Source organism: Onychomys torridus, chromosome 14 (assembly GCF_903995425.1).
Source record: "Onychomys torridus chromosome 14, mOncTor1.1, whole genome shotgun sequence".
Classification (NCBI taxonomy): domain Eukaryota; kingdom Metazoa; phylum Chordata; class Mammalia; order Rodentia; family Cricetidae; genus Onychomys; species Onychomys torridus.
The window spans coordinates 62,536,732-62,562,178 of record NC_050456.1 but is presented as its reverse complement, the minus strand read 5'-3'; the positions used below and the strand labels follow the sequence as shown (position 1 = coordinate 62,562,178).

General features: G+C 36.6%; 1 pseudogene; it reads right to left on the bottom strand.

The window, feature by feature from the left end:
* Positions 1–3,439: 3,439 nt before the first annotated feature.
* Positions 3,440–3,539, bottom strand: LOC118595877 (annotated as a pseudogene).
* Positions 3,540–25,447: the final 21,908 nt, after the last annotated feature.

Below are 25,447 nucleotides of genomic sequence, written 5' to 3'. Positions count from 1 at the left end.
ATAAAATAGGAACTCATTAGGAGCGTCACAGTTAGTGATGGTTACCATGAATTACGGCTGATGGCACTTCTCGAAATGTGGTATCAGTATGCCTTCTGATATATGAAAATTCTGTATATACGTGACTATTTTTTCATCAGTTATAGTTTATTCTTTTTTCGAAGTTCACAAACTTTGTCTTACAAAGAGCCTAAGGTCATGGTTAGGTTTAAAAGCGCTGAGAAAGTGGTGAATGTCCTCACATATGTGAACATGAAGGGCAGATTATGTAAAATAGATCAATGAGGTTCCAGTTACATATATATTATAAAATACATATAATCCAAATTATATTCTAGTAATGACTACATAATAAACAGTCTTTTTTTATCCTTTTGTAAAAGATAACTTGAGCTGACTAATTTGGACAAGAATTTCATGTGCTTCTTTGCAAATATCTCTTCCCTCCCTCCTCTCACAAACACACACGCATGTACACAGAAAAAGAGAAAGAGAGAGAGAGAGAGAGAGAGAGAGAGAGAGAGAGAGAGAGAGAACTTCTTGTGTGTGAAAGAGATAGATGATAGAAAGTAGATGGATATATAGGTAGGTAGGTAGGTAGATAGATAGATGATAGATAGATAGATAGATAGATAGATAGACAGATAGATAGACAGATAGATAAGTAGGTAGGGAGGTGATAGACAGATACATACATTAGTTTGTAAAATGCAGCCAAGGCTTGCCTAGAACTGATTTTGTGTTACTGGTTGGCTTTCAATTAGCAGCCAGTCATCCAATCTCAATTTCTTGGTTGTTGATATCATTCATAGATGTAAGTCACCACAATCAGCTATGGAAATAATTTACAAATAAATGTTACTTTTAATATTGTGTTTAGGATGGAGAGATGACTCAGAGTTTAAGAGCACTGGCTGCTCTTCCGGAGGTCCTGAGTTCAATTCCCAGCAATCACATGGTGGCTCACAACCATCTATAATGAGGTCTGGTGCCCTCTTCTCCCATGAAGGCAGAACACTGTATATATAATAAATAAATCTTTTAAAAAATGTGTTTAGATAGTGGGCTATTTTTTAAAAAAAAAAGATAGAAAATAAAACAGTTTTAATAACATATCTTTGGGATGAGAAATAAAAAATAAGACCATAACATTTGTCTTTTATAAGAAAGCAGCATAAAAAAGAAAATGTAAACATTCCTATAATTCATAAGTCAACATAACACATAATTGCAAATATGGTTGGCTTTCTTTGAACTTATTTTCCCAGAATTCCTTCTAGTTCTCTGTTTGACAAACTATTACCGTGTTTTTAAAATAACCTCTATTCTTAATTTTTGTCATAAGATTATATTACTGATACGTGCTTTCAGAGTAAATACTTTAACTCTTTACTATTTGACCTCTTTTATTGCATTTTATAGATTTACAGTAATTTAATTAATTTTAATCTTCATGAAAAATTAGATTGTTGAGTGATTTTTAATCATCACAATAATGTTGAATAAAATTATTCCCTACTACTGTGCTTTCTAGTACTATAACAAAATACCAGAGATAACTCACTAATTAATGTGTAAGTTGGCTCACAGATTTTAAGTGTTTGGTCTCTAACCATTTGGAACTATTTTGATGGGAGTTGCAGACCGATGATCTGTTCAAGAGTCTGCCTCCAATAACACTTTGAGCAAGAAACCAGAAAAATTCCTTATGAGGAAAATAATTTGAGGAAAGGTGGAAACTTTCTATTTATGTTATAATCGGACATGTTTCTTTGAGAAGAGTATGCCAGTCAATTTGTAATAGTTTATATAGATGATTGTCTCCGTAACCATACATAACATTAATCCCTACCACTATTTTGTTGGCAAATATGACATTCCCTTTGGGTTAGTCTTTTTATTTATTTGTTTACCTATGGTTTATAGATATTCGCATGGACTTCATCCAATTTTAATTTTTCTATGCTGTGTTATATCAGAGTCTCTGTTGTACATTTATGTGGTCTTCTCTACTAATGAAGTGAAATACTGAATGAGTTAAAAAATAATAATTGGTAGTGCAATAAAATAATATAATCCATGGATAAATATGATTTCTAAAAATTTAAAACTTGAAAATTCTGTTGAATTACATTCTCAAATTTACCTTACTAAAATGTCCATAAAACAGAATGGTGATACTCTCGTTAAATAATATCATTTCTTGACTTTTTCCAGGGACAAACATCTGAAAGTGAGTTCAAAGTTTTATCAAAGGCCTTTGGGTATTTTCAGAATCTGTAATTTCCAAATTTGCAAAGCCCAGCAAGAACATTGTGAGTTCAAGACTAGCTTGTGCTACGTAGCAATTCTCTGTCTCAAAAAAAAAAAAAAAAAAAAAAAAAGATGAAAAAGGTAGAAGAGAAAATAAATTATTCAGAAGTATTTAAAATTCCTTCCATTGTAATCTGTTCTCAGCAAAGTGTGATGATAATGGAATTTCATGCCACAGATCAGTGGGCAGGGAATTATTAGAATTCCTCATACTCAGTAGATTAGTTATCTCCAATCTTGTGCAGGTGAATACCAGAAAGGCTATGTTAACTCAACAGTTCTGTCACAGGATCTCTTGGTTTCAATGTAGTACAATCTGAGTATTTCCTGGTAAATTATCAATTTGCTGTTAACATTTGACATTAATGTATGAATGCTTTCTGTGTTAATGGTCATAATTTATCCTGCAATAAAGCCAATGCATTCAAATGAGAGACTGTTTTTTTCTGAGGTTTGGAGTCTCTACCTCTCCATTGACAAGATGAACTGAGGCTAGCTCTGTGCTTAAAACAGGCAGGATTAATTAGTTTGGTTCATAATAGAATGGCTAGATTATGAACAAACTGACATGAGTAACCATAAATGTTTCAGGGAAGACTTTCCTATAGCTTCTCTCAAACAGATTTGTTAAGCAGCAGCACCCTTAGATCATTATAAATTGAAATACTCACCTTAATAAATAGTAAAATAGCTATTATCAATACTGAAGATAATCCTGTTTTTATTTGATTTATAAATAATGTTATTTCTTATTTTTGTCCCAACCATCATTTTTTAAAAATTTTTTGATGATTGATAACTTAATACAATTAATGAGACCACTAATTGTTATGTATAAATTTTAGCAAATTGTTGCCTCGGGAACTTTGTATATGGAATGTTTCCTGTGTTTAGTGTAGCATAGTTTTTGGTGTTCAAGTCCAACTCCACAAACACAATAATGAGAATACAAAAGGGAGCTGCATGCTTGGGAACCCCTGTTCCTTTTCTTTTTATTTATTTTTTAAATCTGTCTATCAAATTTGAGTGTTCTCCAGATAGAATGATATTTCAAACAAAGAACAAAAAGGATTTTAGGTGTAAAACTGATATGTCCATATGACTTAATTCTCAAAATCTAAGATTCTCAAATCTGTTTCTTCATGAATTTGTGTGTTATCCTTGGTCAGGTGCCATGCTAATCTTCCCTGTGTCTTTCCAATTTTAGTATATGTGAGCGCTGAAACCTGTTTCTTTACAGCTTTAAAAAGTTAAGTAAATGACCAATAGTCTGTTAGAAAAAAATTCTGCCATCATATTCCCTGAAGACTCATGGCAATGAGTCTGATTTATGTAACATCCAATGTGTATTTCTCATGTCTCATTGTTAACACTGTCATTCCTTTAAGGAAAAGAATTTGTGATTGTTAGAATCCTCCTCCCTTCTATTAGAAATACATTTATTTCTTCACTATCTATATGCATGTGTGTGCATGTGCCATGTACTTGTAGAGGCCCTAGGAATACTTGTAGGAGTTGACTATCTCACTTCAACATCTGGTTCCTAGGTACCCAATTTAAGTTCTCAGGCCTATGAGCACATGCCTTTACCCACTGAGCCATCTTGCTGTTCCACTCAGTGTCCTTTGTAGTGTGTACTTCACAGTTGTCCTTGAGAGAAGCTCGTGGCAACTTGGAAGGTAGTATTGAGCTAGAAGAATGTATTTTTGTAGGGAAAACATTAAGAGTGTCAGCCATTTGTCTTATTTGTGGAGAATCTGTATAAAGAATGGGATGGGATATACCCTCAGCAGGACTTGGGTAGGCCTCCGTGTATGCTCACAGTTAGATTTGTGTTGTTGTTGTTGTTTAGGTTTGTGAAAGACCACAGGAAATTTAAAAATCAATGAATGAACACAAAATCTAAAACAAAGAACAATTTTATATTATAACAAAATGACAATTTTACATTACAAATTTGTTTTAAATTTGTCTAGATTGTAGGAATGTTTCTCTGAAAATTGAAAGTCATGATTCTGATGTGGTAAAACTGAACATTTTGAAAGGTACTATGTGCTACACAATGAGTTAAAGATAATCATGGCTAGAGTGGGGCCCATGTCAAAAAACACCAGTGAAAATAAAAATGCAAGCTGAAGGTGTAAGTGAGAATATTGTCTTCTTGTGATAGACATTATGTTGTGAGGAGAGATTTCCCAGGCCACCAAGAGGGATCAGCAGGCACTTATTATCAAATCTGATGGCCTGAGTAGGTTGCAAAGGATCCACATGGTCAAATGAGAGAAATGACTCTTATAAGTAGTCCACTGACTACAGGGGACCACTGTGGAACACATACACACTAGGAAAACACACACACACACACACACACACACACACACACACACACACACAGAAATAATAAAAATTCACGACAAAAATTTAAAAGGAATGTTTCAGAAATAAAACAAAAATGTATGAAATACATTCACAATATATTTTTAGAATTAAAAATTATGTTTTGAGAACCCTGTTAATACATATACTACATGTGCCTAGATATTTCAGTGATGACATTATGACTAGTTTACCCTTTGTGCCTGTTGTTTCCATTTTTGAGTGATGAATGTATATTTATTGGGTAATTAAAATGTCATTTGCTATGGAAAAATAATCCAATAGATTTGTGCATACTGACAGTAAGTTGTGTTTGCCATATGGCATTTTAAATGATAGCAATATATTAGAATACTAAGCATTACTCTACTTTTTATTATAAATTTTTTTTCATTCATTTTTACATACCAATCACAGGTCCCCCTCTCTTCCCTCCTTCCATGTCCCCACCCCTAGCCTTCCCTCCTGAAAGGTAAGGCCTCATGGGGAGTCAGCAGGGCCTGGCACATTCAGTTGAGACAGCTCCAAGACCCTCCCATTACATTAATGCTGTGCAAGGTGTCCCACCATAGGTAATGAGCTGCAAAAAGCCAGCTCCTGCACCAGGGGCAAATCCTGATCCTACTTCCAGGGGGCCCCTTAAACAGATTAAGTTTCACAATTATCTCATTTATGCGGGTCTAGTCCTATCCCCTGTGGGGGCTCTACAGCTGTTGGTCTAAAGTTCATGAGTTCCCACTAGCTTGATTTGATTTTCTCTGTAGATTTCCTCATCATAATCTTGATGCTCCTTGATCATAGAATCCCTCTTCCCTCTCTTTGACTGGACTCCTGAGCACTACTCTATTTTTAGAAAAAATGTACATATTGATGCTATTCTATGACTTTTTTTCCTGCAAGTGATTATGTGCACCATATGTGTTCTTGTTGCAAGTAGAGGCCAGAAAAGGTCATCTTCTACCCTGTAACTTCAGTTACAGGTATTTATGAGACACTATGTGGGTGCTTAGGACTAAACTCAGGTCCTCTGCAAGAGCAGCAAGTACTCTTAACCCCTGATTAATCTCTCTATCTCCACATGACATTATTATACAGGCACACATATGTATTACAGCACATACCTGTGTGAACCAATATATTCTTTCTGGATGATAGAGTTGTGTGTCTCATTAGAGATGGTTTGAGCCAGCATGTGGGTGCTGGGAATTGAACTCAGGACTTCTGGAAGAGCAGTCAGTGTTCTTAACCTCTGAGCCATTTCTCCAGTGCCCCCAACCCCGGTTCTATATTTTAATGAAAGCAACATTGCACAGGGATTGGGAGAATCCCGGTGCTAGGGAAGTTCCCAGGAATCCACAAGGATGATACCAGCTTAGAATACTAGCAATAGTGGAGAGGGTGACTGAATTGACACCCAGTGATCAGATCAGTGAATACCATAACTGTCATCATAGAGCCTTGTGTTGGAAGCAGATGCAGAGATCCACAGCCAAACACCAGGCCCAGCTCTAGGAGTCCAGTTGACGAGAGGAAAGAGGCATTCTGTGAGCAAGGGCCATCAAGATCATGATGGGGAAACCTGCAGAGACAACCAAACCAAACTAGTGAGAACTCATGAACTTTAGACCAACAGCTGTAGAACCTGCATGGGACTTGACTAGGCCCTCTGCATATCGAGACAGTTGTGTAGCTTGATCTGCTTAAGGGCCCCCCTGGCAGTAGGATCAGAATCCATCCCTGGTGCATGAGCTGGCTTTTTGTAGCCCATTTCTATAATGCAGAGCCTTGAAGCAGAGGGGAGGGGGGGGGCTTGGACCTGTCTCTACTAAATGTAACTCCTATGGGAGTCCTTACCTTCTTGTAGGAGGGAATGGGGAGTGGGTTGGGAGTGGGGAATATGGAGGGGCAGAACGAGGGAAGAGGGGGATCTTTGGTATGTAAAATGAATGAAAAAATTTCTTAATTAAAAAAGAAAATCACTTAAAGTATGATCAAATGCACGTAAGTTCAACCATTAAGTCACTGGGGTGTGTGTTTCTGTTCAAGTGGAACACAGTTGTATAATAAATGTTCCTGGTAAGAACCTTAGCTACAATGTTATCGCAATTTCTATTTTTCATAATCAACTTTTTCCAATTTATAAATGTATCTTGAGTCTTTGGGCAACACTATTAGTATTACTTCTGGGATCTCAGAAATGCAGAAACTTCATCTACTAATTTGATGTTTTAAAAAAAAATCCATTTTGGTAACTTGTAAGAAGTTCAATGAGTAATTTCTTGTGTAACAGTTGGGAATGCCTGTGCATGACTATATACCCCCAACATTGTAAGAGAGAGACAGGAAATTGCCAAGACCTATTGCCTAGCCACCCAACTTGAAGTTCCATTTCACTAAGATACCATGGCTCAAGCAATAAGACAAAGAATCATAGTGAAAATCTGGCTTCCTATTCTGCCCTTTCTACACATGCACATAATATTGCATAATGACATACTTACATAATGCAACACACACACACACACACATACACACACTAGACAAACCATTAATTTATGACCTCAGATGTAGTGCTAAAAAAATAACTAACATAGTATGTTAGATGGAATGAAATGTCAAGAAAAAAATTGAGATGAGGAAAAAGGAAGACCCTAACCATATTGTTAGTAAGTGCTTCCTTGAGAAAGTGCCTTCAATTCATTCTTAACTGCATACTACAATGTTAAAGGTGCTGAAGTAATGGTACTCAAAGAATACAATGGAAGTTAGGGATTTAGCTCAGTGGTAGAGTGCTTGCCTAGCAAGTGCAAGGCCCTGGGTTCAATCCTCAGCTCAAAAAAAAAAAAATGATACAACGATAAAGCATAATACAAGACAGAATTATAGAACAGGAAAAAAGTTTTAGTAATTCACACTAAAGGACCAAAGGACCAAGGTTATTATCATTATGTAGGAAGCATTTATAACTTGGCAGAGTAAGAGTTCATTTAAGTAGGGGATACTGGTATAGTCAGTGTGGAGTCAATCAGCTGTGGTGATTTATTCTAGCTTCCTGATCCAGCACACTCCCACTCATGAGATGCATCTCATTCTGCCTTAAATTGCATTGTACATGCTCTTAAGGATTTTCATAAAATGATTAATAAGGGATATGTGACAATATTGCATTATTCTGGCATCAAAAGGAGGTCATAGTGCTGCTCTTCAGCAATATGAATGCACCTGGAAGGCATTATGTTAAGTGAATTAAGCCAAACACAGGGGACAATGATCTCACTTATATGTGGACTAAAAAACAAAAACAAAAACAAATGAAAAACAAAAACCCTGTTTGTATATTTGTATAGAGTAGAGAATAGAATTTTTGGTGCCAAGGGTTGGAGTCATTTGGGGAGGGGCCAGATGTTCATTTTGAGGTGGTCAAAGAAGATAAAATATCTGTCACCTAAAAGGATTAAATCTTTAAAAGGCTGATGGATTGGATATTATATTTTCACCATATAATTATTAACTGTATGAATAATGCATATAGTAGTTATCTAGATTTAGTTATCCCCCTGTGTATAATAAGACATGATGGTGTACATAATAAATGGATAAAATGTTATGTCTATTTAAATAATAATAATAAAGATAAAATATTTATAGTTAGAGGGATGGACAAGAGACAAGATGTGAGGGAATGGTGGAATGTGAGATGGCTGGGCTGGAGACTTTGGTGATACTAAATAGGGGATGGTGAGATTGGAATAGCAGAACCTGCCACAGGGTTAGATATCATGGAGTGGTGGAAGATTAAAAGTCATACTCAGGCCAAGGGAAACACATAGAAATATATACAGATGCAGACATGGCCAAGAAGAGGGAACACAGACACTGAGACCACTTCTGTGATGTGTTTATGAGAGTTGTATAAGTGTGAGTCAGCTGTTCGCCATTGGCAGCATTGACAAGTGGAGAGTCTTGGTGGTGGGTCCCACATGTAACTCCAATTTTAACTAAAGACATTTTGAGAAAAACAAAAACAAAAACAACTTCTCAACAGAAGCTTCTTTCATTTACATTCTGTGAGATAGCATGAGAAATAAAAACTGGGGATTTCATAACCATGGTGCAAGAAACTGACTTTCCAAATCTCATTGGTTAGTTTACATTGCAGTCATCCCTACTGACCCTGTAAGCATGAGCATTATTCCATCAAGGCCACACTTCTACCTTGGTCACATTTTACTAGTTAAAATAAATCTAGCAAGGCTTCTCCTCCTTGACTTCCTTCTCCTCCTCCTCCTGCTCTTCTTGTACACTGAGTCTTTCTCCTATTTCTCATCCTCTTTCCCTCCTTCTTCTTCTTAGTATCTGTATTCTAGAAAAGATGCTCTTATAGACTTCCAAGTTATCCTGGCTTTGGTGACACAAGAAGATGAAAATTTTGACTAGATATAATGAAGCTTGTCTCTGATTGGCTACTCAGAAATGTTGTATGAAATGGGAATTTCGTGGCAAAAGACATAGCAATGTGCTCTCAGGATCGATCAGTACTTGTTTGCTAAATACCTGGGAGTCCCAGACAGGGCCAGGGCTCTTGGGTCCCTGTTCTGTCAGAAACACTGTGTAACCTTTGTCTTGTTGTTCCACTACCTTTTAGCATTTAATTTGTGAAATGAGTGTAATCAGGACGCCCTGACAGGAATCATGTAAGGGTTAATTAATCGCTGTTATTTAAGTGTGCTGAGAGTGTCAGATTAAAGTATTAGGGAAGTGTCAAGTTTGTGGTATTACGGTATTATTTTTCTTTGTTTGGTAGGAAATGCCATTTCTGTGTAATTTGCTTTAACAGTAAAACAAACCATTTTAATCAGTGCACAATCAAGCCCTTATTCACTGAGCACAAGGGTGCATACAGTCAGCAAGAAGACTAGTGTCAGCTGACGCAAGGACAGGCATCTGAAAAGTAGGCACTGGATACAAAGAAAGCCCAGAAAATGAGGCTTGAGGCAATGATTTTCTGGGTGCCCAGGAGTCTCATGTTACAGACCCAATATGAACAGAGGAAACAGAAAATATGTAATCTTAGCCACCAGTACTCCCCCCTCTAAAATTACCCATGTCACCAAGAAATTTTTGAAGTATTTGTTCATATGACTTAGTAACTGTGTCAAATGTTTCATTAAAATCCAAAAGGGACTTTGACATGCAGAGTTATTAAACACTTAACAACCTCAAGCCATATATGTTTGGATGTAATTTTATTTATATAAATACATATTACTGTAACTTAGGATTTACTATTTTGTTAATAGAAGTTAAATTTGAATTTTCCAAGAAAATATTATCTTTTTGTTATTTAAACATTATTTAACAACTTATATAAGTTATAATCTTTTAAGATATTGTATTTTGTTGCATATATTACTACCTATAATAAATAGGCCAATAAGCTTATTCACTAAAAAATTATTCCAAAAATAATTAAAATGAGACCATTAATTTAATATATGTGACACGAGTCCAGATAGTTATTTTCTAAACAATGTGTAACAAAAAATGATTATCATGTGTTGTACCAAAAGCTATTTGATATTTTTGTGAGATTTAAGAATCATATTATATTTACATAAAACTCTAGAAGTTTTGCAATCTTTTTGGCAACAGAAATATAAACTGACTGCTTAGTCCAAAGGTGGCTACAATCTTCATTTTGAAATGATGTAAGAATAAACTTTACATTTAACCCTTATGTCAAGACAAAAATGAGGAAAGAGCTATCTTCATAGCTCCCTTGGATAGTTTTACAATCTAGTTGCCAAAGATGCACATGTTCACCTCTTTAACGTGGAGGCCAGATGTTGTCACAGCACTACTTTAAATGCGCTGGTCACTAGCCGCTTTCCTCTGTACTCTGTGCCATCCATTCAGGTCCTGCCTGTTGCGTCCACATTGTGTTCTGGACTCGGTTCTGAATTTCCTTGTCGCAGACACTGCTCTGGACTTGCTGCTTCTCTTGGAAAATCTCAGTCACCCGACCTGAGTTTTTCCCTATGGCATTAGCTCTTTCTGTTCCTTTTGTGGGTCTTCTGCTTCACTGCACTTGACTTTTCACTCAGTCATACCTGGAAGTGCATTCCTAGCCATCTGCTGTATAAAAGCACCACTTACAACATTCTGTCAATACCGTATTCTGCTTCTAGCTTCTTGATAGTACAATTTTTTTTTGGTCTGCTGTAATGTACATTCAACTCTCTTAGTGAAAAGGGCTTTGTTTTACTCACTTCTTTGGTATATAATGCAAATTTGTAGAATAATTAAATGTAAAATATAAATACTTCCCTCCAAATAAACAGGTTCTATCAACAATGTCTATAGCAACAACCATTTGCATAATAAAATCCAGTCATCAGAATAAATAGCATTCTGAAGACATACACATATTAATTTGTGACATTATATCAAATTCATTTAACTTTCAGCACAGTTTATTATACCATGAAATAATATTCAATTATTAAGTTTAATTGTTGCTCATAAGAAAACATCATTTAATTATATTCTACTAAATATATTATTTATTATATAAATTCAAATGTTATTTATTCATTAATTTACTATTTCATAATATATACAATATAGTTATCTAATAAAGAATCTAAGAAATATAGTTGTAACAGAAATTTGGTGTTTTTTTGTTTTTGTTTTTGTTTTTGTTTTTGCTACTGTAAGAGAATAATCAAATGTAACATAAATATTTTCTGAGTGCATCCATAAAATTTTATATAAGGCCTGATATTGATTTATTTCTAATGATTCAGAAACTATTTTAAACCCAAGTAAGTGAAGCCAACTATTATATCTTTAAGATTGATATCTCAAATGATTGCTTCTTTTTATATATAATAGAAGACTTATTTTAATATGTATGTATGTTCTTTCCAATGGGGCACACTTTGAATTCAATACATTAAGAATAACTTGGGGCAGTCAAATGGCCCAGTAGGTAAAGATACCCGCTTCTAGATTAACCAATTGAATTAAATTCCTGGAACCCACATGGAGGAAAATAACCAACTCTCATAAGTTCTCTTCTGACCTCACATGTACACATTGGCATGTGTTCCTGCTCACATATAGATACACACATAAATATTTCTTTAAAACAAGGATGTGTTTGAAGGGAATTCAAAAGGTGAATAAGACTTTTAAAAGACAAAAATTCACTTGTATTTTTCAGGGTGATGCTGTGGGATATCTTTCTGTATGCTGTAAATAAATGTTGCTCTAATTGGTTGATAAATAAAGCTGCATTGGCCTATGGCAAGGCAGCTTAGAGGCAGGGAGAAATCCAAGCAGAGAGACAGGAAGAGAAAGGAGAGAAAAGAGAGGACAGGAGATGCCATCCCACCATCCAGGGAGCAGCACGTAATGGCATACAGGTAAAGCCATGGAACATGTGGTGACATATAGATTAATAGAAATGGGTCAGTTTAGTTATAAGAGATAGGTAGCAGGAAGCTTGAGCTATAGGCCATGGCCATAAGTTTGTAAATAATATTAAGCCTCTGAGTGATTACATTATAAATGGCTGAGGGACCATGGGGCCAGGCACAACTCTCAGTAAGCAGACCATGGGGCCAGAAGGGACCTGAGAAAACCTCCAGCTACTGGGTGAAGTATTGAGGTAATTTTAGATTTAAAAAAAAAAAAAGATATAAAGCTAGCATGCCAAAAGAGAGAGAGAGAGAGAGAGAGAGAGAGAGAGAGAGAGAGAGATGCAAGGAAAGTAGATGTGTCACATTAGGGGGGGGCTTAGAGAATGAGACAATAGAAAATAGATACTATATAGGGATAATGAGAAATAGGGGGAGTGAATATAACCAGGGAGAAATGAGGAAGCACAGTAGAGGGAGAGAAAGGAAAGAAAGGCAAAGAACAAAGGTATACTTAGTGTGAGCATTTACATCTATGTTTCTTCATATAGGAACCATGAAGTATATAAGTAAAGATCCATAAGTGTGGTTGCATGAGTCTGGGGTCTAGAGATCTCAAGGAGTGGTTCCATAGAATTGAAAGCTTTGAGTGATGATAAAGGAGGTGCCCAGGCCCTAAGGTTAACTCACAAACATTTTCAAGTTTCAGAGAAGCTAGATTTCACAGCAGTTTCTTCCCTACCATCAGGCATCCTCACATTTTCTGCTGTCCCTATGAATAACACATTACAAAATTTCTGCTTTGGAGCCCATGGGATTGTCACTGGCTTTGAAGACATGTTATTTTTGACGTTTTAGGCTATTATTCCAGTACTATACCATAATCCATGACCCTCTTTGAGGTCAGGAATAAAAGAGAAGCCCTATTTGATAATAAGGAACTCCTAGGATTGTCAACTATGACTAGGCCTATCTGTCACTGAGATTCTTATGGGGACATGTGACCAATGCTTAAGGCAGGGATTTATGGTACTTAGGATTTGCATGAATTTCTTTTGTGAAACATAGGTTTTATTTACCTTAACAAATGCAATCATTTTCTGGCATGTCCAAAATCAGATTACCATGAATTTAATATTCTCAAATTAAAATAACTCATTTTGATGTGGCTTAACAGTTCTTGAAAACAACTCAACATTTTATTAACAGGCAGCTCTTTGGAAAATCACAGGAGCTGAGGTTTATGTTTTATTTGGCAGCAAGTTGTAGGTGTGAGGATCTTAAATCATCCCTACTACACTAGCAGAGAAGACACCCACACACCGAGCTTCAGAGCTTGAGATACTCACAGAAAAAGCAAGCTCTTACCTTGTTGTGGCGTGTGCTATGTCCTGCTTTGGTCTTTTTATTTTTACTTACCTAAAAGAAGTCCAGGCATGGGAGGAAAAATAATGCTCCTTAATAGAGGATTATTTTGTCATGCTCTTTGAATTTTATTAACTTGATACCATTTTATGGTTCCTGAATAAAAGGAAAGAAAATTTCTTACAACTTGTCTAAAATTAACAAATTGCAATTATCCTTTAAAAATCAGTTTGAAATGCAGCTATGCTCTTTACTGATCTTTTCCAATGTCAACTTCTTATTTTCCTTCTATGCACACGAGAACAAATGATGCAGTACATGACAAATATATCTCTATATCACTAACAACACTGTGAGTAAATTCAGGCCAGATTCCATGCCACAGTTATCATTTATCTGCAATATCTAACTTAACTTGTAGCCTGGAGTAGCTCTTTAATAAGTGTTCATTGAAGTTTTACATAAACAAGCACTCTAATTGGTTGGTTTCTTACTCATCTATCTTCAGTGTACATCCGCTCCAACTCCTTTCTGCACCAGCTAGCAATTAAAGGCACACTTTAGAACCTCCAGGAATGTGATGTAATATGACCTCATCATTGTTGTTATCAACAATATACATATTAATTAAACACATACTATAACTCTTGGTGGCAGATATTTTGCTTTGTGTCACCCAAAACAGTTGTGCAAGCTAGGAAATGCACATAGTGTTAGAGGATTATTTTGTTCATATATTAGAAGATGATTCAAACAAATTTACCAAAGTAGAACCAAGTATTTTTGTCATAGGAACAAGAGAATTAGAGTTTGGAGATTGTAGTTAATATTTTACATTTTCTCAAGTTCAATTCACATAAATTATTTCACATATCTTTATTATTATATAGAAAGAGCTTTTAAATAAATGACACCTATGAGAATATGTCCAAAGATGTTCACATCCTAACCTATGGACCTGGTAAATGTGCTGCATCACTTGGAAATAAGGAGATTAAAGACAGATTTTTTGTTAAATACCATCAGTTGGAAATTGTATCTTGGACTATCCAGTTGAATCAAAGTAAGCTCATGACTTCCACAGCCAAGAACCTTTCATGGTAATGGTAGAAAAAGGAGGTGTGGCCATAGAAGCATGGTCAACGAGATGCCAGTTTGATGGTAGAGGAACTAAGCTCCAGCCAAGGAACATCTACCTCTAGGAATGAAGAAATACAAGATAACAGATCCTGAGATGATCTTCCTGAAGGAATGTATCCTTGCCATTTATTTCCATCAAGTGTGACCTGAACTGACTTTACATGTACAGACTTATAAAGAGGTAGACTGGCAAAAATTGTAATTCTCGCTGTTCCCAGTAATTTGTTATTGGAGCAATGGAAAATTACCATACTATCTTACTGCCTTTGAGCTTGAATATTCCTTTGTTTCACTTTAAATATGTTTTATATTTTATTCCTGATTATCATATCTTGGATCTGTTTAAAAATGAGATACATTCATACCTGAGGCTTCTGTTACCCAAATTTATGTATTTGATACACTTCAGTAAAACCTCTCAATTTCGTGCTTGAGGAAAGGATTTTGTAGCAAACCCCCACCCTTTCACACAATAGAAATCAAAGCCTGCAAAGCTCATGGCATTTACTGCAGTTGAAATCTGAATGACGCATAGCATGAGTAACAACATAATAGGGCCCTCATATTGTAATCTGGATAGATGTCTGCTATGCTTTGGAAACCAAATATTGTTCCCCTTGACATTTTGACAAGTAATTTCTGCAACAATATACATTTGGCTGACTCATGGATGTAGAACTTCTCGTCCTCTGGATTGTGCGGGGTTTGCACTATGCTAAGAATGACAACAATTATAGAACTGACTTCCATCTGCCAAGTGAACAGATGGGCTTGGAGTGTAGAGGAACAATGGTGAAGAAAGAAAAAGCAAAGGGGTGTGGTGAAGGGAGACGGTAGGATGGGATACAAAAACAAAATCCCCCAATACTAAACAGCACTGACAAAGCACACTACAGTTTGCTATGGAAAGTGAAGCAAAACTAGGAGAAATCTTATTTACTCACTTCCCCATACATGATTAGTGAATGAATGTATGAGATTCACTTGAGATTCACATGCAATAAAAATACAATGTTAACATTCTTACTTGCAGAAACAGCTAGTTTAAAGTGTAATCAATGGGAAGTTAAGGGGATGTGGCAATTTTGTCTTAAATAGTCTCTGTGTGTTTCTATCTTTAAATAATCTCTTCAGTGGAAACATCAAAAACAACAAGAATTAAAACTCTACCCCCATGAATCTCAAGCCATTTATACAGATTCTCTTTTTAAGAACAATGAGGTAACGGTCCTTTTATCTGTTTTGAGAATTTTTTTTTCTTGATTGAGGGCAAAGCACGCCAGGTGCTGAAACGTGGGTGCCTCCTTGCATATATCTCAATCACAAAGGCTATTTGTGTATGTCTGGATGTGCATGTGTGTTCCCATCAGTATAAAGAGTAGCCTACTTTCTTTCTGTGAGGAGTGTAGATGACATTAGATTTTATATATTAGAGTATAAAACTGAAAAACATCCCAAACCTTGAGAATTTCCACCTTGCTGCTATTTGTGTGCAAAGGAAATAGACTTGCCTTTTGGGTTATATTGAGGTAACAGTCTGTATTTATGGACACTGCCTTATCAAAATAGTACTTAAAACTGGGCAGATATTCCATTTTTCTAACCTGAAGAACAAACAAATACAAATGTGTCTTTTGATATGTGCATTCATGTGTACATGTATATGAGTTCACATGTCTGTAATGTATGTGGGCATGCATGTGGAGTCTCAAAGGTGGTGTTTGGTGCCTTTTTCAATTGTTCCCTCTCTATCAAGGAAAGATCACTTTCGGGATGTAGCTCTCAAATTCAACTAGTCTAGTTAGACAAACTTGTCTGTGGCTATCCTGTCACTGTCTCTGTACATTGGGAGTATAAGCATGCTTCCAGGCCTACCATGTGTTTTCATGGTTGTTGGTAATCCAAATTTAGTTTCCCAGGATTTGGTGACAAGCACTTTACCTTACTGAATGATCTTCTATCTCTATGCTCCCAAATATCAACATTGTCAATGGAGTGTCAAACTAATGGTAGTGGTTGTTATTTCTTAGGCAAAGTATATACTATTAAGAATATTTTCTTGGGGCTGGAGAGATGGCTTAGAGGTTAAGAGCACTGACTGCTCTTCCAGAGGTCCTGAGTTCAATTCCCAGCAACCACATGGTGGCTCACAACCACATGTAATGAGATCTGGTGCCCTCTTCTGGCCTGCAGACATACATTCAGGCAGAACATTGTATACATAATAAATAAATAAATCTTTAACAACAACAACAAAAGGAATATTTTCTTATTAATTGCCTTATGTAATACTCAATTAAAAACTTTCATATGGATATTGCGTACTATTCTTGCAATTTGTGAAAGTGACAACATTGAGGCTTCAAAGACCAGAAGACCTGCTCAAAGTCACAGATTTAGTTTAGTGGGAAGTGGAGATTCAAAGCCATATTTATACAACTCTAGATTCTCTAGTAATTCTCTTCAATAGAAATGGCAATCCAAGGGAATGACATTACAAAAACAATAAAATGTCAGTGATGGAAAACTGTCTACTGGTGTTAGAGGGACAAGCTAGTGTCGAAGTCTGAAGAGCCACTCTGCCTCAGAAGGTCACACACAGAACCAAATGCCTTTGCTGTTAAACCTATGAGGCTCTTTATTTTGAATCTTTTTAAGGTTCCTGCTTCCAGGAATAGGAAGAATACAGGAATGATTTATAGAACACACACACACACACACACACACAGAGAGACAGACAAACAGACAGACAGACACAGAGAGAAACAGAGAGATATGGTTTGGTACTGGACTTTGAATCTTCAAAGCTGGGGCAAACTTCCTTCAGAAAGTTCATACCTCCTAAACCTATGCAAACAATTCCTCCAACTCCAACTGAGGATCAAATATTCAAATGTATGAGATATTTATCATTCAAACCACCACAGAAGTACAAGGTTCTAAATGTAAATATCTAGTCAAAAGAAAAATTGGGAGTTTCTGTGAAGTTGATATCCCCATATTATGAAGCCCCAAACAATTATTGCATAGCAAGCCACACATTAAAATGACTAAAGACTTTGTGGATAAAAAAAAAATTATAAAATTAAGGAGCCAGGAATCACAAAATAGTGGTAGAATTTCAGGGTAGGGGCTAAATCTTAGAACTTTGAATATTTATGGCTAGAAAAAATGCATTAAATGAACAGATAGATACAAAGCATGAAGCAATAATGGAAGCCCAAAGGGATATTGATAAAGGGAGAATGAAATGTGGGATGAGAGAAGTTTGAATGGAACTGATATGTGCTCCATTTTTATTGGATCTAACTTGAGTCATTTGGAGATAAGGCTTCTTAGAAAAATATATTGAGTCCAAGTATAGAATACAAATGCAGATGTGGGCTTAGGAAACATGAAGAGTTGAAATTGAATTGGGTATCATGGAAGACAATAGAATATGTCAAATTAAAGGAATAAATATGGAAAGGCAACAGAAAACTGAACAAAGGACTTCATTGGAGCTGAAGTAATAAATTTAATTCATCTCACAAGTGCAAAGTAAAAGAAAGCAGGACACAATGCATGGCAAATTCACAAAAGAGATTTTCAAAAATACATACATCTTAAATTTTCTTTATAGTATTGCTATTCAATGTAAAATTACATATACAGAATCTCGAACATTTATTACTCTTTGTATAATTTACTGCTACTGAATATTTTTCTTTGTAGTAGAGCTTCTATGGATTCAGTTTGCGTATGTTTAAAAGCTCAGCTCTCTTAATGTATTCAGGGGAGCTCTTATAAATATTTTAGACACAGAAGGAGGTACTTCCATTTAGTACAAGAACAGATACTGTAAAATAAGTATTTGATGTCAAGCAGAATCCAGAACTAGAAATGAAAGGCTTAGGAATTCATCCTCCCACAGTATGTAACTCACAATTCTAAGTTGTTAAGTTCTGGAGGCTTTTTAAATGTAAGCTACAAAGTGCAGTGAACAAGCTGATAACCATTCATTCACAGGCCTTCTGCTGGTATTTGTCTACAAAATGTTTTGAAAATTTCTCCTGTAGTCTCAGTTTTTCTGTTCTTCTAAACTTTGTTTTCATGAACCTATGGAAACGTGGTCACCCTGAAATGTGGCCATTTCTCTTTGTCTCCAGCAGTGAAGTTTTCACACTTTGATTGGTCCAGACTCTAGATTTTCTATTGAGTCAAGCTATGTTGCATCAACATGAAGTTTTTAACTGGTTCCAAATATGCAAGAATTCATATTATCTAGGATAATTTCTATACACGCTCTCTTGGGTGGTTCATTGATAACAAAAGAGAACAGAAACTCTTCTTTGAAAATGATGCTGATACAGAAAGACATACTTCTATTTGTTTTTAACACACGTACATTTTACATGCTTTTAAATATTTTTATGAATTGAAAATAGATAATTTTTGTTAGTAAAGACATGGTCCCACTATGTATCCCAGACTGACCTCATACTCCTAAGGTTCTCTTACATTAGCTTTCTATGTGCTAGATTATGGAGCTGTAGCAGTATACTTGGCATGAACATAGAGTCTCTAAATCAAAATTGCTGTATTTTGATGTAAAAATAAAAACAGTTCATAAGCACTTATATTACACTATGTATTTTATATAAATATATGTATTTTTACTAGTAATAGTATTCCCTTTGTGTTCTTGAGACTGAATCTTATGAATCCATCTTTGAATACTTTATTGGCTTGGTCATGATTTTAACTTACAAATCTCAGAGGATATGACAGAAAAATTTCTAAAGAGGAACATCAAAACAAAAGATTAGTGGAGGCAAAGTTCAGTCAAGACTGTTTCTTCAAGCATTAACAATGATTGTCTTACTTTTCTTTTTCTTTTAGACATTTGCTTGTTTTTACTTCATACATATGGGTGTTCTGCCCTCCTGTATGTCTTTGTAGCACGGGCATGCAATGTCTACAAAAGTCAGAAGAGGACATCAAATTAAATAGAACAAAAGTGACCTGCCCCTAAATTGCACATGGGTTCTGGGAATTGTATTTGGTCCTTATGGAAGAGTAGAAGTTCACTTAACCACCGGGCCATCTGTTCAGCTCATAGTTACCATTTCTTAATAAACTAGATATAGATATACTACACAGGTATATTTTGTTTTGGTGTGATATTATTGTGGGATTGTAGGGTATGTGGTATGTGTATGTGTATTAGATGTTATAAAATGTGTTTGTTTTTGTGGAAGCTGAGATATTTCATGTGGTAGGACGTTTCCTTGTGTCCCAGCCAGCCAGTGGTTGAGACAAATCTCTCTTACTTGTGTCCCCCCAAGTAAACAAACAGAGGCTTATATTAATTATAACTGCATGGCCATTTGTTTGCTCAGGCTTATTAGTGACAAGCTCTTACATTTAAATTAACCCATAATTCTTATCTATGTTAGGCCACGTGGCTTGGTACTTTTTCTCAGTTCTGTCTTGTCATCTTGCTTCCTGTGCCTGGCTGCCGACTCCTGATTCAGCTTTCCTCTTCCTAGAATTCTCCTCATCTGCTTTCCCCACCTATACTTCCTGCCTGGCTACTGGTCAATCAGTGTATTATTTATCAACCAATCAGAGCAACACATATTCACAGCATACAGAATGACATCCCACAGCAGTTTCATCAAACATCTAAAATAATTTTCATCATCTATGGTTTTGAATATCAGGTCAATTAAGTGGCCTGTAATTATTGATATAAGTTGTAGTACTAGTAATATAACTTGCCTGTAAAAGGAAGAAATTTAGTATTAAATGATATTTATACAGTTAAATTATAAAATTTGAAACATGTTATAGTACTTCACTTAAATTACAGCTCCATTTCTACAGAAGCAGGATGGACACTTTAGACAATAGAAATATGTAATATAGTCAGCAAAAACCTTGAAAACTCTACTAGAAATGTCACATACCATATTTTATTCTTTCAAAGAAGATCTAATAGAGGAACAATATTTGACTTGTGAGGTTTCTGTAATTCATATGTAGAATGATTCTTGGGAGTGGATATAGCTATTCAGGAGAAATACTCAATTCTTTCCTTTCCTCTGACATTTTGGCTTCATCATCTGGTGATCCCAAGTTAATAACCTGTACTCCAAAAATAAACTTAAAGTGTTACAAGTTTCTAGTACCCAACAATACACAGTATTGAATCATTAGATATTTTATTAAGTGATAATGCACATAGACAGCAGAGATGAATAGAGAGAAATTAAAGTCATTTCCCATCATTAGACATTTAATACAATCCCTGAGTAAACTTCTTTAGTTTGCTTAGCTTGAATTTTGACATTTAGGTTTTCATTATATACAAACTGCATCCTTAACAATATCTTGAAAGGAAATCAACATTTAACTTTCAATATTCTATGAATGTCTTACAAAATCCAGGCTTTAAATTAAATTAGTATAATATTTGATATTTCTGCATCTTTACTTAAAATGTTATTTTAAGAATTCAGAAGAGAGGGATAAATAAAAACAAGGTCAGTCACAGTGGAGATAGCCTTTGGAAGCTATCTCCACCAATAACATGGTGGAGGTGATCACTTTGGAAACAGAGGACAGATATCTGTGTTTGAGCTCACCCTGGCCTACAGAGTAAGTTCCATGACAGATGGGGCTAGACAGAGAAAAATCTGTTCCAAGATAAAACAAAGAAAGAAAGAAAGAGAGAGAGAGAGAGAAAGGAAGGAAGGAAGGAAGGAAGGAAGGAAGGAAAAAAGGAAGGAAAAAAGAAAGAAATGAAGGAAAAAATTCACAAGGGAAAGACTATTTTTTTCACAAATAATTTTGGAAAAATTAAATATCCACATACAAACAAATTCACAATGTTTGATTCATATTGGATACTCTAGTAAGCAATAAAACTTAGAAAAGGACTATATAATTAAATAACTAAATAAAAAATAAATATAACAGTCGTCTTGGAACTCTCATCCAATAACTGATGGAAGTGGATGCAGAGATCCTCAGCTAGGCCCCAGGTGGAGCTCCAGGTGTCCAACTGTCGAGAAAGAGGAGGGACTGCAAGAGCGTGAATTGTTGAATCCAAGATTGCAAAAAGCACAGGAACAAACAGCCAATTGAAAGAAAGCACATGAATTAGGAACCAACAGCTGTGGAGCCCCCAGCTAGATCAGGCCCTCTGGATAAGTGAGACAATTGAATAGCTTTATCTGATCTGTTTGGGAGGCACCCAGGCTGTGGGACCAGGACCTGTCCTTAGTGCATGAGCTGGCTGTTTGGAACCTTGGGCTTACAAAGGGACACATGCTCAACCTGGAAGGAGGGGACAGGACCTGCCTGTACTGAATCCACCAGGTTTAAATGAATCCCCAGGGGTGTCTTGGTCCTGGAGGGGATATGGGAATGGAGAGGAGGGGCTGGGGGGAAGGTGGGGGTGGGGGCGGGATGGGGGAGGACAGGGGAACCCATGCTGATGTATAAAATTTAAACACATAATAATAAAAAAATAAAAAAATAAAAAATAAATAAATATAACAAAATAGAAAACACAAAACTTCTAGTGGTAAAAGGAAGGAAAAAGCTTAGGGAGAGATTTCTTGTTTATTACAAGTCCAATTATACAATTTATGAGTGAATTTGAATTGTCCTTCACAAGCATGTGTTTAGAATACTTCTTCTGGGGTTGGTGTCACTTTTAAAGTAACTATGGAACTTAGACTGTGGGTCTATTGAAGGAGGTAGGTCACAAAAAGGAGGCTTTTGGAACACACCCAGCCCAGATTCATTCCTTGCTCTTTTCTTCTTGATCTTCAAGGTGATGAGAAAAGCCTTTACCAAGCACTACCTTTTTTCCATTATCTGAGGTGTTCCCTAACACCTTCACCAAGATAAGTTAATTATGAGACAAACTAAATCTTCGTTTCCTTAAGCTTTTCTGTCCAAAATTGGGGTCCCAGAGACACAGAAGAAACAAACATGCTGTAAAAGTCAGAAAACTGCACATCAGCACAATTACAAACTTCTCTTCAAAAACATTAAAAAGAAAACAAAAATACAAACTACAACAGCTCATATATCCACTGTGAAATTTGTGTACACAATAAGAGTTCTAAAACTTAATCAGGAAACAAACAACTTGATTTCAAAAATGGGTTTTCACCACAACTCCAGAGAGGCTAGCTAACAGGAAAAGACCCTAGGAGGGACACATGGATGATCATATGAAGGAGAAGTGGATGAGATCTACATGAGTGAGCTGGGGGGTGGGGGTGGGGGGTGGCAGAGGGTGAGGAGTGGGGGATGAGAATATAGGGAAATGGTAGGGTCAAGCTGGAACAGGGACAGAGTGGAAGGGCAGGGAGGAAGATGCCATGATAGATGAGGACATTGTGGGAGTAGGAAGAGGTAGGATGCTGGGGAGGCTCTTAGGAATCCACAAAGGTTGACCCCAACTTGGTCTGCTGGCAGTGGTCCAGAGGGTGCCTGTACTGGTCTACTCTGGTGACTAGCCTAGCAAATAACCTAGCTGTCATCATAGAGACTTTTTCCAGTGACTAATGGAGGCAGATACAGAGATCCACAGCCAGGCACCAGGCTGAGAGCTTTGGGAATCCAATTGATGAGAGAGAGGAGAGATACTGCAGGTGAGGGACGTCAAGATCATGATGGAAGGACGTGCAGAGATGATCGGCCACACTAGTGGAAGCTCATGAACTGTGGACTGGTGGCTGTGGAGCCCCCATGGGACTGGACTAGACCCTCTGGATATGGAAGACAGTTGTTTGGTTCAAACCTTTTGGAAGGCACCCAGGCAGGGGGATTGGGATCTGTCCCTGGTCTATGGGCAAGCTTCTGGAATCCGGTGCCTGTGGTGTGACACCTTGCACAGCCTTGGTGCAGTGGGAAGGGGCTTGGGCCTGCCTAGGCTTAGTGGGCTGGGCTCTGCTGACTTCTCATGGGAGACCTTGATTTGGGGGATGTGGGGATCTGGGGTGGCTTGGGAAAGAAGGCTGGGGGTGGAAGGAGGGAGGAGGGGGGTCTGTGATAGAACTGGAGTGAGTACAAAATTTCTTAATAAAGAAAAATGAAAAAAATGGGGTTTCAATTTTTAAACAGATGTTCTCCTCAAGAATACATGTGGATAGCAGATAGGCAGTTATCCAGGAGTTTGACAGATTTGTTCCTGTGGAAATGCAAATTAATAAGAGCATGAAGTGTCACTGTGAAGGTGTCAGACCCAAAAGGATTAAGATTAAACATAGTAGCCATGCCAAGTTGATAGGGATGTGAAGGAAGTGTTATTGCCTTATATAGTGGACAAGCATTTGAACTGATGTGCTTTTGAATATGGCTAATAGTTTTTTTCAGAAGTTTTGTTGTTGAAGATCATGCTGTCTGCAAAAAGCTATACCACATCTGAAAATGCAAGAGCTTCTACATCCTGAAAAAAAAAAAAATAGTTGCTCATAGATGTTCATTGTTGCACAATTAACAAAAGCTAGGAAACAGAGTCAGCCTAGATAATTCATCAACAGAAAATAAAGAAAATCTGGTACATAGATATAATAGAAATTATTTAGCCATAAACAAAATCACAATTTTTCAGGTGTAATGGCTGGTTTTGTGTGTCAACTTGACACAAGCTATAGAGTCATCAGAGGAAGGAGCCTCAGCTGAGATAATGCCGCCTTGAGTTCCAGCTGTAAGGCATTTCTCATTTATTGATCAATGGGGGAGGGCCCAGCCTGTGGTGAGCAGTGTTATCCCTGGGCTGCTTGTCCTTGGTTCTATTTCTATAAGAAAGTAGGCTGATCAAGCCATGGGAAACAAGCCAGAGGAAGCAAGCCAGTGAGCAGTACCCCTCCATGGCCGTGGCCTCTGCATCAGCTCCTCCTTCTGGGATCCTGCCTTATTTTGAGTTCCTGTCCTGACTTCCTTCCATTATGAGCAGCAATGCTAAAGTATAAACCTATTAAACCCTTTCCTCCCCAACTTGCTCTTGCATGGTATGTTGTCACAGCAATAGAAACCCTAACTAACACAGCAGGAAAATAGATAAAGATAGGAATTATTTGTTAAGCTAAGTAACAAACTCAGGAAGATAAATGTGCATACTTTCTCTCATTCATAGATTGTAACATAGATGGTGTGTGTGTGTGTGTGTGTGTGTGTGTGTGTGTGTGTGTGTGTGTGTTTGTGTGTGAGAGAGAGAGACAGAGAGACAGAGAGAGAAGAGAGAGAGAGAGAGAGAGAGAGAGAGAGAGAGAGAGAGAGAGAGAGAGAGAATACGGTATAGGAATGGAAGAAAGTTAAACAAGTGAGGTCAGAAACAATAAGTTTTAACAGTTCTGGGAGCCAATTGAAGACACATGACATGGACTTAATGGACTTAGAAAAACAGTTATTTGGATGAAGAAGGCCAGCAGGCAGGAGGAAGAGTGTAGAGGTTTGGTGGTAGAAGTGAGAGAGGAAGGAGAATCAACAGAAACCAAATAGGTATGGGAATGCCTTAGTGAAATCCATTACTGTATGCACTGTAGCTAATTGAAAACTAATGTAAAAGAATGGCAAAATGGAACAAGCCTCCCTGACTAACATACTAGCCTATCCATTATACACTAAGATATTTGTTCAAGTGAAAGTATTCAGAGTGGCTTTCTTTATAATAGCCCCAACTGGAAACAATTCAAATGCTGGCTATTTTATGAGTGGATGAACAAACTGGTATGTCTATGCACATGATACTTTAAAGCAATAAATGCACAGGAGTCTGTTTAAGAAGTATTAGGGAAATTTATTAAGGTAAATGGAGGAAATATACT